The following is a 14,702-nucleotide window of genomic DNA, read 5'->3' as shown; positions in this document are numbered from 1 at the left end:
AATACCTGTCCTCTGGCTGCCCAGTGCAGATGGAACGAGCCTGTGGAAGAAGTGGCTGCTGGACTGAGGCACGTCTGAAGCTGCTCCTTCCATCATGTCCTGCTTCTTGAGCCTCAAGAGCAGCAAGGGTCCATTTCATTTTGCCTCATGTGAGACAAATATGGGACTAGAGAGATGCAAATAAGAGAAAGACATTATTTGATCCACACCTCAACACACAGACCCTGTGCTCATGGGCTCACAACCCACCTCCCGTGGGGCTGAAGACGAGCAGAGGTGTCCTCTGAAATAGCAATGCAGACCTGGTCCTATAATCAGATATTTGTTTTAATGGGACACAGCAGAGCAGCAGTGTTAGAGAGACCTGAATGCAGTGCAGAGTGCTGGGCTTATCAGCACACAAAGTCCCTGTCCCTGGGAGGGTATCATCAGGTGGGCAAGAGCCAAAGTATGCAACTGTCCAGACATGAAACTGGAGGGCTGTGGCTCAGTAAGCATTGGGTGGCAGCACAGGACACCCATGCACACAAGGCCCAGGATCCTATGCAGGGACACAAAACCCACACTTGTAGGTAAGACTGGAGATACAGAACAGCGAAAAATTCATCTCAAAGAGGAGATGAGCCCCACGCTCAAACCATTTGCTACAGGCAGGGATCCAAGCCTGCTCAGACAGACAGGTGAGAAACTGCCACCTCTAAGAACCCCCTATGGCTCTGACTCAGCAAATTAGTTTTTGCACTTTCAGGCCCAAAACGGAGTGCAAAGGACATTAGAGAGAAACCAGAGCACAATCAAGGGAGTTTTGGCAAGGACTAACTGCCTTTTTGTCACTTTGCAGCTCCCCGCGTGTCAGTCAAACTGGAAATCTTCCCGTCCAGTTCCCATTAGGTGAAGATGTGTTTTCACACTTCTGCCTAGCCAGGTACTTTCTGTACTGCTGATGGTTAATTACTTGACTGATGAATCACATTGCTCAGCAGGGAGGTGGGGCAAAGAGTGTTATCTGAGCAAGTCATGGAATAGGGTGGCAGAGAAGAAAACATCTCCTCAGCGGGCGGGTGGGCACACACGTACAGGATTTGCAAGGAATAAATTCAGAGAGGAATATCAATAAATCTCCCAGCCTGGCCACTGGGGTGGGAGTTTCTTTTTCTCCTCCCTGCAACAGGGAAATTCTGCTCTTTCCATGGGGGTGGGTGGGGGGTGGGATGTGGCACAGGGCTGCATTGAAATGTAAATTCGCTCAAATTATTAAGCACAAGAGAGCAGCTCCTGCCAGCCCTTTGTTCCGCAGTCAGAATGTGTAATCTAGAAGAATAAATATAGTCAGATATCAGCTAAACAAAGAGACCCGGGGCCATGCATATTCAGCGACCCTCTCCCCCAGGACGTCCCTTCCCCCTTTATCAGGGAGGCTCTTTCTGCAGTCAACAATTGTAGATCAAAATGCCCTCATTAACCAGCCTGAGATGAAAACCTCTCGCTGCTTCATACTGAGGGTGGGGTCCTTTATTTTCCTCCAGGAGCAGAGATCTCCCTGCCCCTCCTGGTTTTCCCCTCTGCCCCTTTTCCATCTTGGGAGGACAGGGCTGGGGTGCCTCTGACTCCCATCAGACAGGTGGGGAAGCTGCAGGACCAAGTCACAGGGCCCAGCAGCTAGAATGGCTCCAAGAACTGCCCCACACTTTGCTGCCATGTCCACCTCCATGGCACCAAGGGGAATACCCCTGGGCAGGGTACACAGGCTACAGGTCTATGCAAGTTGCCTTAAAGAGGGCAAAAGCCACCAAATACACCCCCTCTGCCACTTCTCAGAAAGGCTTATCTGGACTGAGCCTGACAATCAGTGGAGACTCCCAGAGATGCTTAGATAAAAAGACCACCCAGAACAACTGTTTTGTGTGTTTCCTCCCACCAGCTACTCATCTCCTGCAGCAAGGAGAGCTGAAGCCACCTGAGGGGCTTCAGGTCCAACAGCCTTCTCCACTTTCCACCGGTCATACGAGAGCAGGTGACCACACTGGATGGGGGAAAAAGCAAATCAGGCTCAGTTTCTCAAAGCCATTCCAGCAGCAGTGGAGACCAGAATATCAAGCAAGCAGCCAAGGGTCACACCTGCCCCAAAGCCACCAGGAGAGGTGGTTGGAGGCAAAGCATGAGGAGAGGAGGAGAGGGTGCTCTCCCCACCCACGGCTGGGGTTATTAACCGAAGCACAGCTTCTCCATCTCAGTGCTGTCAGTCTTACACCTGTCACTACCACTAAACCTGCTGCAAGATTTAAAGATGAGGTGAAGAAGGGGGGGGGGGGGGGGGGGTGGAAAAAAAAATCAATTTGGCTGTTTTTGAGTTATATGAATATAATAAACCCTGAGTGTCCCGCTTTTGGATGCAGTGTGCGCTTCCAATAACTCAGCAACATATTCATTAAACAAAGAGAGGTAAAAGCAGCAAGCCATTAAAAATAAAGCACCAGGAGAGGGAAGGGCATGCAGGCTGTAAATATCTTTGACTCTTTTTCAACCTCCATTTTCTTATCCCAGCTCATTCACTAATTGACCACTGGGTCCTGCTTCTCAGAACTGTTTCCGTCACTGCGGTTTGTCCTTCAACCACAGCTTGTGACAAAGGATCTCGGGCACTCTCTGTTGCAGAATAAACTCATATTGTAGCCCTCCAAAGCAGGAGAAAGGCTCCATCTCACTAAGCACCCTAGTGCTGTAACTCAACACCCCCTGCACAGGGCTGCAACAACCACAGAGCCGAAGTTCAGGTGCTCCAGGTGACAAAATACTTTCAGATTTCTTCTGTTTATGCACCATGCTCAGACCCTCTACAGATACAGAAGAAATGTCCCAACCTTGGGTACTTTAGCTTCATTATGTGAATTCTACCCGTAGCTACAGAGACAGACTGTTCTTTCCCACTCAGATGGAAGCATTCTGGACAGCAGGCACTGCTCCCTACCCTGGTCCAGCCAGGACTTAACTCCAGGTGGCAGGCACCAGAGCCCCATGTGCTGATCTGGACTGAGGACCAGCACACATCAGCAATGAGCCATCTGGAAAGGAGGGTGCCCACTCCATGAGAGCCCATAGATTTCAGCACTCCTCCTCTACTAAACCCAGAAAGGTTGGGCTGATCACATGTAGACCCTTCCAGGCCTAACTCGGGGACATCCAGCTTCTCAGTGTAGCTACCAAAAGGTTATCTCTGCCCCAGCATCTGAAATCTCTCTTCTCTTGACTAGTGTGAAGGCCATCCCTAGTACCAGGTGTTTAAACTCCCACATGAAATACTACCTCCCATCACACACCACAACAGAGATTCAGAAGACAGCACCTGGCTGGCTCAGCACCCTGCAAAGGTCTCCTTAACAGCTGGGAGAGACCTCATGCTGATATGGAGGAAAGTGGTTACCCAGCAGGGGGCTCAACTCCATCTCTGCAGCATCTGGCTGTTCTTTGGAGTTCATCATCCTCCACATGGTCTCATTTCTTCACAAGTTTTGGAAGCATCTCAGGGCATGACCTAGTATGACAACAAAAGAGCAAATGAGACTTCCCTCACTTTTCCCCTGGTTAGGAAAAATGCCTGCTGAAGGGGACAGCCTTAAGTTGGCAAAGGGTACAAGTTTTTGTCTGCCCCAAAACAGAAGTTATGAGATTCCTCTCTTCCTTGCCTGCAGGCACTTAAAATGCCATGTTTCCTCCTTCCCGTGGGATTTAAAAGAGCAGCCTTCTCATGTTCTTAATCCCTCCCAAAGCTCACAGCTCATGGCAGTTTTGAAGGAAATTGGGTTAAGACCATAAAGGCTATTAGAGGAGTTTTGCTAAGTACTGCAAAGTACTTCTCTGCAAGCCAGAAGCTACAGGAGAGGGACAGCCTGGGGATGCTACAGCCCTTTCTGGGCCTTGGAGAGCAGAAAGCAGGGCCAGGAGCTTCAAATCACACACCCCCTCAACAAGTCATCTGCACCCAGTCCCTGCTAATGGTGAGCAGCAGAACAAAGAGGTCAGACAAGTTCTCCTCCGTGTTTGCTCTGAGGAAAAGACATGTTCACTGCAAGGAGGGAGGGAGGAAGGATGGTACATCTCTGGAGGTCATTATCTCCCACATGGCCCAGGGTTGATGGGGAACTGTTCAGGCAACCTCTTGCCTCAGGCACAGCACAGGACATTAGTCAGTTCAGCTCAGCCCAGCCTGGGAAGGAGAAAAAAAACCTTAAAAGCAAAGATGTCCAAGGCTATTGTTGCAGGTGTCAAGGAATTACTCTCAGCAGCCAACACCCAGCTGTGTAGTGGGCAGTGAGTGACACTACATTTCCTTGGGCAATGCAGTTTAAGTAGCCACTTCTGGCTACCAGTATGTTAGACAGAAGCCCCCTCTATACAGCCTTCTTCTGCAAGGAGGGGACTTGCCACAGCCAGCAGCTTTCACTCAGCAAGCATGTTTATAGCTGCAGAACAGGTAAAGAACAGTGCTGCCTTCCTCTCCCCAGTTTCTCTCACTGCAGTTTTACAATGGTGCAGCTCAACTGGGTATAAATGAGAACAGGAGAGCAGAATCTGGCCTCAGCTGCTCACATTTTTCCCCCTAAACAAAGCCACATTTGATCAGGGATCTCCTTTTCCATCTACTCATTCGCTGGTACTAGAAGTTATTAACAGAACAGCACAGTACTTGGGCTCTTTCACACAAGACTTCTGACATTGTGTTTTCCAGGATAGCCCAAAAGTTAATCAGATGCTACTTATCCCCAGGTACCTTCAGATCCATACACATGAACCCAGCCACAGATTTGACAAAACCATTAGAGAGGGAAAAAAAAAAAATAGTCAAGGCCTCTCAGTTGTCTCATCAGTGAATATTAATTTCTATTGTCATGCAGTTGACTTGTAAATCAACTGGATCATTAACTCACACCTTTTGTGCAGTAGTATTACAGGATGTTGCAAGTTATTGAGACACCAGTGTTTCCTGCACTCCCACACTGCTTTGACTGCAGAGTTCTGCTCCCAAGGAGAGATGGGCACAACTCAAGCCCACCCACATCCAGGTGATGCTCAATGTGGCAGCTGTGCTGCTGTGGCTGTACTGGCTTTTGCCAAATACAATATTGGCATTTGCCAAAATAGCCACACCATGCTCACCTTCCTAGCCAAAGAGTGCCTTCTGCTGGATAGCCCATTGCCCATGTGTACTGGGCTAGCAGAACTACTGAAAGACCCATTTCTGCCAAGACAAAAGGTACCCACAAGAAGTTTACAGGTCTAGGCAAAAAAAAACAAACAAACCTGAAGCTTTAACTAAGGATTTGTAGCTCTGCTGAGGCTGTACTGCAGTTTTGGGGAGTGAACAGATCTATATTGATTTACAACATCAAAAGCCTCAGATCTTGTCTGTTTCATATCTATTAATAATAAGTATTGACTGTAATAAACCAATTGAGAACATACTGCTGGATCTTGGTCTGCTGTGCATACTGAATGAGTGGGGTCATGTGCAGCAGTTTGCTCACTTCCCAGGCTGTTGCTACCACGAATGTCCCATCTTGCCATGCCTGTGCATTCCTGGCCATTCTCCTGAAGAAAGGAACAAGTGCCTATTGTCTCTGCTAGAAATTCTCACCGGATTTCTCTCTAGAGAGAAGCAATGCAATTAAAAGCCAGGGTGTTTTCAAGCAGTAAGGAATGCTGACGTGCTAACTCACCTGTGCAACTTGCAGCAAATTGTGACCTCTGGGATTTTATGGAGATTCTTAAAAGGAGCTGAACATTTTCAGGCAGCTCTCCTTGTCTGGGAATGGGAGCCTTACAGGGGCTACAGGCTTGGGGCAGCTCCATGATCCTGCCAGAGGCCTGCCCAGGAGAGGACAAAACCCATGTGCAGGAGTGCACTTGTGTAGCAGCAGCTTAAGCTCCAGTACAGCCAAAAGGGGCTGGTGAGCTTCAAAGTGGGTTTCCCTGGGGTGCTGGTGCTCAGAACCAAGCTTTACCCAGGACTCACACCACTGCCACTTGTCCATGCAACCAGGCACACCTGACACGCAGCAGCTCCAGCAGAGTGTGGCTGAGAGGGACTCACCTGCACAGCCCATCTCCAGGGAGGTTCCTGAGCTGCAGCAAACGATGCACAAGCAATCCAGTTCCACTGTGTGATGAAGGGCCATGGCATGCAGCCTCCTCCACCCCACCATCAGAAAGTGCTGTCCAGTCCCCCTAAACACCAACACTGAGCATTGCTCCTGTATGTGCTCCCTTCCTACAGCATCTCACTTCCAGGCTGGCCACGTCACCCAAAGGCATGTCTGGTTCCTTCCTATCTCACTCCTCCAGACTTGCAGACTGAAGGAAGATCACATCACCAACAAGTCCATGTCCTTCTCAGCCTTACACCCCCACTAGCACATCAACAGCCCAGGGCTAAACGAGATGTCTGCTATGAACAAGGCTATGCCAGGCACAAGGAATGGATGAAAGGGGGGGATTAAGACCAAGGGGTATTTGCAGGACACGTTGGTAGTAGGTGCACAGGGCACGAGAACCAGAGCCTGACCACGCTGTCCTGCTTTCTCCCCTAGCTACACCTCTTCAGGCCCTCATTAGCAGCAGCCTGGTCTTGTGCTTTTGAGAGAACAGTCTTTTTTTTATTTTTTCCCAGGAGGTATGCCAGGGCAGGTCAAGAGCGGGACACAAGAGGGGGAGAAGGTGGCTCTGGAGCAGCGGGTGGTCTCCATTCCCAGTTCAACAGCGACCTCTGCTCTCAGCAGACCGAAGCGCACGCCTGGCTTCCCCCCGGCTCTGCTGAGGGACACCTCAAGGGTAGATCCGTTTGGTCCGCTTTATCTCTGGGAAATAAGGACACCTCTTCCACACGTGGGCAACCCCCCTGACCTTCAGACCCCGTCAGATGGAGCCGAGGGCTTCACAGCCTCAGCAAGTGTTAAAGCATCCTAGGATTTACCTTCTCCTCCTTGGCTGATATTTAACCAGATGCCAGGAGAGACAAGGACACCTGGTTTCTAAATGGATTGTTTCCAGCGTGCCCCAGGAGGGAATATAGATACACGTGCACTCTCACACACACACACGAGACTTGCATGGAAACAGACAAAGCTACATAACTCAGGCAAAGCAAAAGAAGGGTGCAGCTACCAGACACAACAACTGGCCCCCAAAGGCTGGGGGGAATTAGCAAGAGTGGTAGCAGAGCTGTGACACTGTGATGCAGCACTTCAGTACCACCCGCAGGGGGTCTGCTCTGTCCAGCCTGCAGAGCCCTTCCCAGTGTACCAAGGCCAGAAGATCAGTCTCACAGCTCCTCAACACAAAGCATCCTTAGCCCTCTCTGCACCTCTCCCCCTTCTGGTCTCAGCTCACCTTCATAGATCACAAGGCACATGATGTCTAGGACTCTTCTGGTAGTCCACAGAACATCGAGCCAGGTCACAACTCTCAGCTACTGGACTTTCTCCCCTCCCACAACAGCTGAGAAGGCAGAATCCCATAGGAAAGGCCACCTGTGCCAAGCCAGGGGTCCAGCATCAAGACCCCCTGCTGGGCTGCAGGAACCCAGGATGCAGATCTCACTCCAGCAACTGACTTAAATACACGTGGTCCTTAGGAACCTGGCAGGCAGCAAAATACCTTCCCTGTCTGTCCTGCATGGGAATGATCCACAGGAAACTGGGATTCAAGCACAACGGGGTTTCTTGCCTCATCCATGAGGATCAGCTGGCAAACAGGGGTTTTCCTTTGCTGGAAACTGAGGTTCATGGGAACTGAGCCTGTGGTTAGTGCTCCCCTGGTGCCACCTGTGCCTCTCCACCCCACCACACCCACGCAGCAGCAGATCCACACCAGCCACTCAAACGCTACAACCCCCAGTGCCCAGCAAGATAAAAGGACAGCTCCAAAAAGCCCCAAGCACTAGAAGATCTGTTTTGGGCTAAACTAAGACAGAAAAGTGAGAATCTCACCGCTCGCAAGCTCCAGTGGTGCTTTAAACCTCCCCAAAATATTAATGATAAGCTGAATATCCTAACACCATCAGATCAACCAGCTTCTAGGACTGCAAGGGGAGGCCCCACTCTGCTCCTTTATCCAGGCACTCTTACACAATCTGCACTGTGAAGTCATTATGACATTTCTTAGAAAAAGCAGCAAAGAAAATAAAGGTGAATTTAAAAATACCCTCTCCGCAATAGATAAAAATCAGGCTAAAATTAACCATTTTGAGTAAAACAGAAGTTCTATTAAGCAACTTTAAAAATTGCTGCAGCCAAGAACGTCCAAAGCTTGGGCAGAAGTTGGCAGAAAATGGAGAAAAGGTCCCAGCAGCTCCTGAGGACTTTATTCTCCTCACACAGAAGTTAAAAAGAATTAGCATTGCCTTACATGTACAAACCAGGAGTTTATACAGTGTTTCTAGGAAGTAGTCAAATCAACTTTAAAGACTTTGAAGTTTGTCTTACACTTTTACAGCTCTGAGTGGCTTCATTACAGCTCTGTTTATCCTCACAGTGTCATTTCAGACAGAGCTCCAGACAAACACACCCTCCAGAGACCAAACAAGGGCAGGGATCTGCAACAGGTAAAGTTGTTCAGCCACAAATACTTATGCACAGGCTTCTACCTAAGTTTATATGTGTTACTATCTAAAGATCCTACATAGATAAGTCCTCACAGGTATAAATAAATTCCTAAATAAAAGTTTCTCACAGCAGCCCATACAAACAGCATGAGCAAGAACCTCTGTGCTCAGCTTCTGGGCTAGAACCTGGACATCATCAGCCCATCAATCCTCCCTCTGTTCCCAAACACTAGTCACAGTGACCCTGTTGGGTGCCTGCCCTCACAAGCAAGTCTCCAGGTGGTCACAGCCTGGACTTGGACTCCAACCAAAGGCCTAGAAGGAAAAAAACCTCCGAGTCCCTTAGTTCTTTCAGAGATCCACAGCCAAGGGAACACGTTCTGCTTCACTAAAACCAAGAGCTTCCCCAGGTGCTCGTGCCCTTGTCTCAACAGCCCTCACCATCTCTAATGGGAACAAATTCAGGTGCATTCTCAGCACTTAGACTTCATAAGTCTTCCCATTTTGTCACACTTCATATTTCTAAAGACATCTAGCAAATGATTGATTTTCCTTTGGACCCCTTGTCATTCACAGTTGCTTATCTCCTGTAGGTGGGGGGCAATCAACAGATTTATAGCAGCCCATAAAAGTTGTTACCAAAAGTACAGTTTCTTTTTGTGTGTGATAATTTCTAATAACTCTTATGCATGATAGCAATTACTGACAAAATTCAGCCTCTGTTAATAGAGTTTATCTCAGTTCATCATATATCCTTTGTCAGTGGAAGCATTTTGACAAGCCTGGGGTTAATTAAAACCAAGAAGACAATAAAATACACCTAATCAAACATTACAGGTACAGAAATCAATTAGCAGATTTATGGCACTTTGGAGCCCTCTATAACGTGCAAAATTCAAAGAAACTGGCAGTTCCATCCCCCCCAAGACAGTGTAATTGAATTTCTAATTTAAACTATTTTTCAATAGGTAACACAATCTGCAAAGTTTGATTTGCATGAAAGTGGCATCTGCAGAGGACAGAGAAATCTAAAAAAAAATAAAATAATAAAGAAATCCCCATGCTGCTTCCACCATTACCAGCAATAATTATTATTATTTGCATATTCACAATTTTGCAAAAGCCCTTTAGAATCTATGGAGTGGACAATTCTTTGCCAAGACAGCTGTAGACATTGAGATTCCTGTAGAAAGTGTTCATTTGGATAAAAAAATAAAATAAATAAATAAAAAGCAAGAAGAAAATTCAGGGTGGTCAGAAATAAGAAAAAAGTTGGACAGAAAACCTGGAGGCCAGCAGAACAAAGTCCAAAGGGTGGTCTGTTACTGGTGGCAGCCCTAAGGGATGGACACTGGGACCAACACTGTTCAGGCTGGAAGGGACCTTACAGAGACCCCCCCATCTCCAAACTAGACCTTGCTCAAGGCCACAAGAAGAGCAGAATAGATTTTTGAAAGGCCACAGTAGAAAAACCTTGAGTTGATGGTTAGTGTTTCTCTTTGAAGTGCAATGAGGGAGCAGATCTGTGCACAACTACACAGTCTAATTACACACAATACTGTTCAGTATATTTTATCTATATCATTTCCTCTGCTGCTCATAAGCTGGGGCAAGAAGCCATCTCTCAGTCATTTACTAGGAGATGGGAAAGACCAGAAATGAAAAGTCAGAAGAAATGAAGATCCAAGGCCAACATAAAGCTTTCCAGTACCTCCATCTCTTTGTGTAGTGAGACAGTATTTTCACTTCTGATTTCAGCACTCAGATCTCAAGAATGGGATATTTAAAAAATATTTGAAGTTATACATGACATTTGATATTTATGACCATTTTAATTAAATTCATGTTACACAATGAAACAAAAAAAACCATTGTTTTTAACCAAATACCCTGCCCTGATGCTAACAGGTCCAGACTCCATCTAGCTGGGTCCTGCTTCATGAGAACCTGAGCAGAAATAAAAGTAGAAGCTAGTGGACTTTAAAAAATATATATCTGGGAAAACATAACAGAAAAGAATAAAGACCAAAGAAAAAACAAAATGAGACTTTCCAGTTACTTTTCTCCTATTTTAAGGAAACCATGAACAAATGGACAAGGTCCTCAAATTCCACTCAGTTTTCCAGAGAAGACATAGTCCATCCTGCACACCTCCCTGGTGCACACACCTTTCTTATGCCAGCTCAATTCTGTCTGTTTTATCTAGTATCTCACCAGTATCTCCTCTGGAAGAAATCTACAGTAGCTTCACAAAGCACTAAACCTTATCCAAGAGAGGAAAGACATTCCCCAGGCAGCCATCTCTGAAGGATCATTCAACAAGTGAGACTCAAGGGGTGGGGATCTTCTCACAGGGAGAACAGCCACCTGTAAGAGAGATCTCCTTCACAGGAGAAATGCCCTGTGTTATCAAAGGCAGCTTTTCATCTGGGTATCACTTGGTGTGAAATTAAATACTTGTGCATTTGGGAAATTGTCCACAGAGAGGTGATTAATTCTATTAGAGGATCTGGAGGGAAGTCTCTTATTTCCTTTGTTAAGGAACAGAAAATGAGTCCAGATTTCAGGTTGTGGCACGGCTTCTTCTGGAGCTGGTCCTTGAAACTGTCGCTTTCATTGACAGAGTTACTATTACATGGGTGTGCTTGGAAGAAAAGCACTTTAAACTCTGCATTTCTGAACAGTTTGGAAGTTTGAGGGCTTTGCTCCAGCTCTCCCCCCCCTCCCATCATGGCTCCATGGAGATGGACCTGGAGCTGAACCCTTCCTGGCACTGCAGCATTCACCTCTCTTCATTCAATAGGATGAAACAAAGGACTGTCCTGGTTTTGCCACTTGCACCATCCCTCATTAAAAGCTTTCTAGTGGTCCCACTATGCCCTTCATCAAATAACCTGAGATGCCACTGAAGCATCACCTTGACATCAACCATAGGAAAGGAGCTGGTCTCTGTTTTGGGTGGGTTTTTCGTTGGTAGTTGGGTTTTGTGTTGTGGTTTTTTGTTCTTTGTTGTGGTTTTGTTTGGTTGGTTTTCATTTCCCTTCTGCATCTTTCATTCCCTTGCACTATAGAATAGACAGTTTCACAGTTGGAAGGGACCTAAAGTGATCATCTAGTTCAATTGCCTGACCAATTTAGGGCTGACCAAAAGTTATAGCATGTTGTTTGTGGCATTGCTCAAATGCCTCTTACATACTGACAGGCTTGGGACACTGACTGCCTCTCAGGAAAGCTTGTTCCAGTGTTTGACCACCCTCTCCATAAAGAAATACTTTCAAATATCCAGTCTAAACCTCCCCTTGTGCAGCTTTGAACCCTTCCCACGAGCCCTAGCACTGCGAGCACATCTTTTTGCTTAGTCTGCTCCTTGTACGTTTACACACACTGCTTGTTCCAAAAGGAATGCAGGATTTCTGGCATTCAGGAGTGAAAACCTTTCCCTTAGTCATCACTAGCAGCAGCCTTCATTAGCACCCCCCTCTGGAATTTGCTGGCAGAGTAGAATGAAAAGAGGTAGCAGGAGCTAAGTGAAGATGAGAAAGAGGATATGAAACCACCTACCCCTACAGGCTGCAGGAACACAGGGCAATGGCAGGGTAGAAGAAAGCTCAGTTTTGCTGAGTTAAAAACAGGAGCAAGTGGAGTTGGAGGACCAAAGGGCACTTCCACTGGGTCCAAGATTTTTTTCTGGCAGATTGATAAGTATAGTATCTCATGGTTAAGGTTTTCCTGGTATCAACTTATTCTCCCTTGCCATGAATAAGTTTGTTCTTCTCCCTCTGCAAGACTTGTCACTACATACCCACAGGTCATTATGTCCCAGTTCTGTCCCATTTTTAGCTTTTGAAGCACAGCCTGGAAAAATGGATGCTTTCTGCCAGTCTGGACTTCACCAAGTAAGACAGCAGTCTTTTCTCCCTGATGCCACAACTTGCACATGACACTGCTATTAATACTTCCAGGAACAAGATTTCTTTTCAAAAGAGCATCTCTGACTCACTGAGCTGTGATTCACTCTGAACCCAAGTGCTTTCCTGCACTACTGCCTGCCTAGGCAGCTGGTTCTCTGCTTTTTAATCAGATGTTTCCTCCCTAAAGGTAACATTTGTTGTGAATTTCATCTTATTGATTTCTAACCATTCCTTCAATTTGTCTAGATCATTTTTTTGAACTTGAAGGCTGCTCTGCAGACTGCTTGTAAACTCACTCCCAATAGCAGCATCTTCAGGCATTGTGAGATACCCTGTCCTGTACAAGCCAAAGTATTCAAGGAGAACTTGTACCCCCCGTGCAGAGAGCCTGCAGAACTGGAATAAATAAATAAATAAATATTTTACAGAAAGAGCAACTTGATTCTTGAAGAAAGCTTCTTCCAATCAGCGTGGTCCCGCTTTCTAAGGAAATTCAGACCATGCTGCTTTTACAGTGGTGTCCTTAAGGATAACACCAACAGCTGCAGTCAACAGGCATGGCACTAGCTACCCCACCACTCACCCACCCAGCTGCTATCCAGCCTGGGAGGAAGATTGCCCTTAGATGATCCATACTCAAACCAAACAGGCCCAAGGCACTTTCTTGCCCCATCCAAACCATCCTAGCTTGATCCCTCCTACCTGGCAGCGCAGAAGCCACCCTGAATCCCAACAGCACAGACCATTCCTCACCCAAAGCACCACATACCAAACCCAGACCAAACTCTGCTTTTCCTTTTTGTTATTATTTCCCAACCATCTGACAACAGCACAAGAGTGCCAACAGAGCAAACCCTGACCAGCTGACACATCTCTGTTGGTACAGGGCAGGACAGCTCAGACAGAGCTAACACGTGCTCCACAATATGTTCACTGCTGTTTGAAAACAGGAGATTACACCAATGCCCCATTCAGAAGATGTCAGACTGTGTTGGCACATGGTCACAATGTGTTGTTACATGGTAATTTTCCCCTCAGCCCAAATATCACTAGCTAGTGTTCTGGCCAGCCACTCCAAGGTAATCCCAGGCAGAAAGAAAATCCCAAATTCTTTCCCTGTAAAGCTCATGTCCAACATCAGACAGATTTCTTTATTTTTCCCCTTGCCTTCCAGCTGTTTGCCTGGCTGCAAGGAGACAGAGGTTTAAGAAGAATACATTTTAAAAAATTGCTTTCTTTACAAATTCACTTGTCTCCTCAATGCTGATTCATTTTCTTTCAGAAGTTCACATCCTTTGACATCTTTGCAGTCCACCCCCCCCCCCAACATGTTCCTGCTGCTGTTTCTCAGCAATAGATAAGAAAACTTCAAAACCTTGCTCTGCACTGGCAATAATGAGATTCAAAAGAATTTTTTCCAATCTTCCGACATAAAAAAGTCCTGAATCAGAGCCCAGCAGTGCACAAATATTACTCATGTCATTGACACTAAGAAAAAGGGAGCTGTGAATAAAAAATGAAAAAAAATGAACACAAGGAGCATTGTTTGCATATCAGAAAAATTAATCTACATAGAAAAGTGTAAGAGCCTGCAATTCAGAAAGCAAAGAATTAGGACAGCCCAGCTGAGAATAATTTTCTAGCCAGTTAATTTAATTGCATAAATCATTCCTTTGTTAGCAATAAAGAGATATAATTAAAATGAGATTGCTTCTCATTTCTATTCTCTGGAAACTAAAAGAATTGATTCTGGGGAAAGCATTCTTCCAAATACCAGATCTGCAAATTACATTTACCTTTTTAGAAAGGCTAAATTATTTTGCGCTAATATCATGGAGGGTTTAATTAATTATAGATCTGCCATATGATCTTAAAGAAATAATTTACTTAATGCCCAGAGAACAGAAGTTTGTAAGTGCTCGTTTCCCTCTGATAGATGGTGTGCAGGTTTTTACAAACAGGTCAGCAGTTGAACAGGTGGCTGTCAGGAGAAATACGAGGGAATATACTAAGTGTTTAAAGATGGAGGAAGGTTTGCTCAGAGATATTAAAGTACTGCTTCCTATTTATTGGGACATAACTGGATTACTGTGCTTTGAACCCCTCTGAACTGGTTTTCTCCTCCTATTGTAACCATGGTTGTTTCTAATGCTGTCGTGATGGACCTTTGGGGCTCAATAAGCATTGATGGGTTA

This window comes from Apus apus, chromosome 7 (assembly GCF_020740795.1).
Source record: "Apus apus isolate bApuApu2 chromosome 7, bApuApu2.pri.cur, whole genome shotgun sequence".
Lineage (NCBI taxonomy): Eukaryota > Metazoa > Chordata > Aves > Apodiformes > Apodidae > Apus > Apus apus.
The sequence above is the reverse complement of the archived record's forward strand: the minus strand, read 5'-3'. Positions refer to the sequence as shown.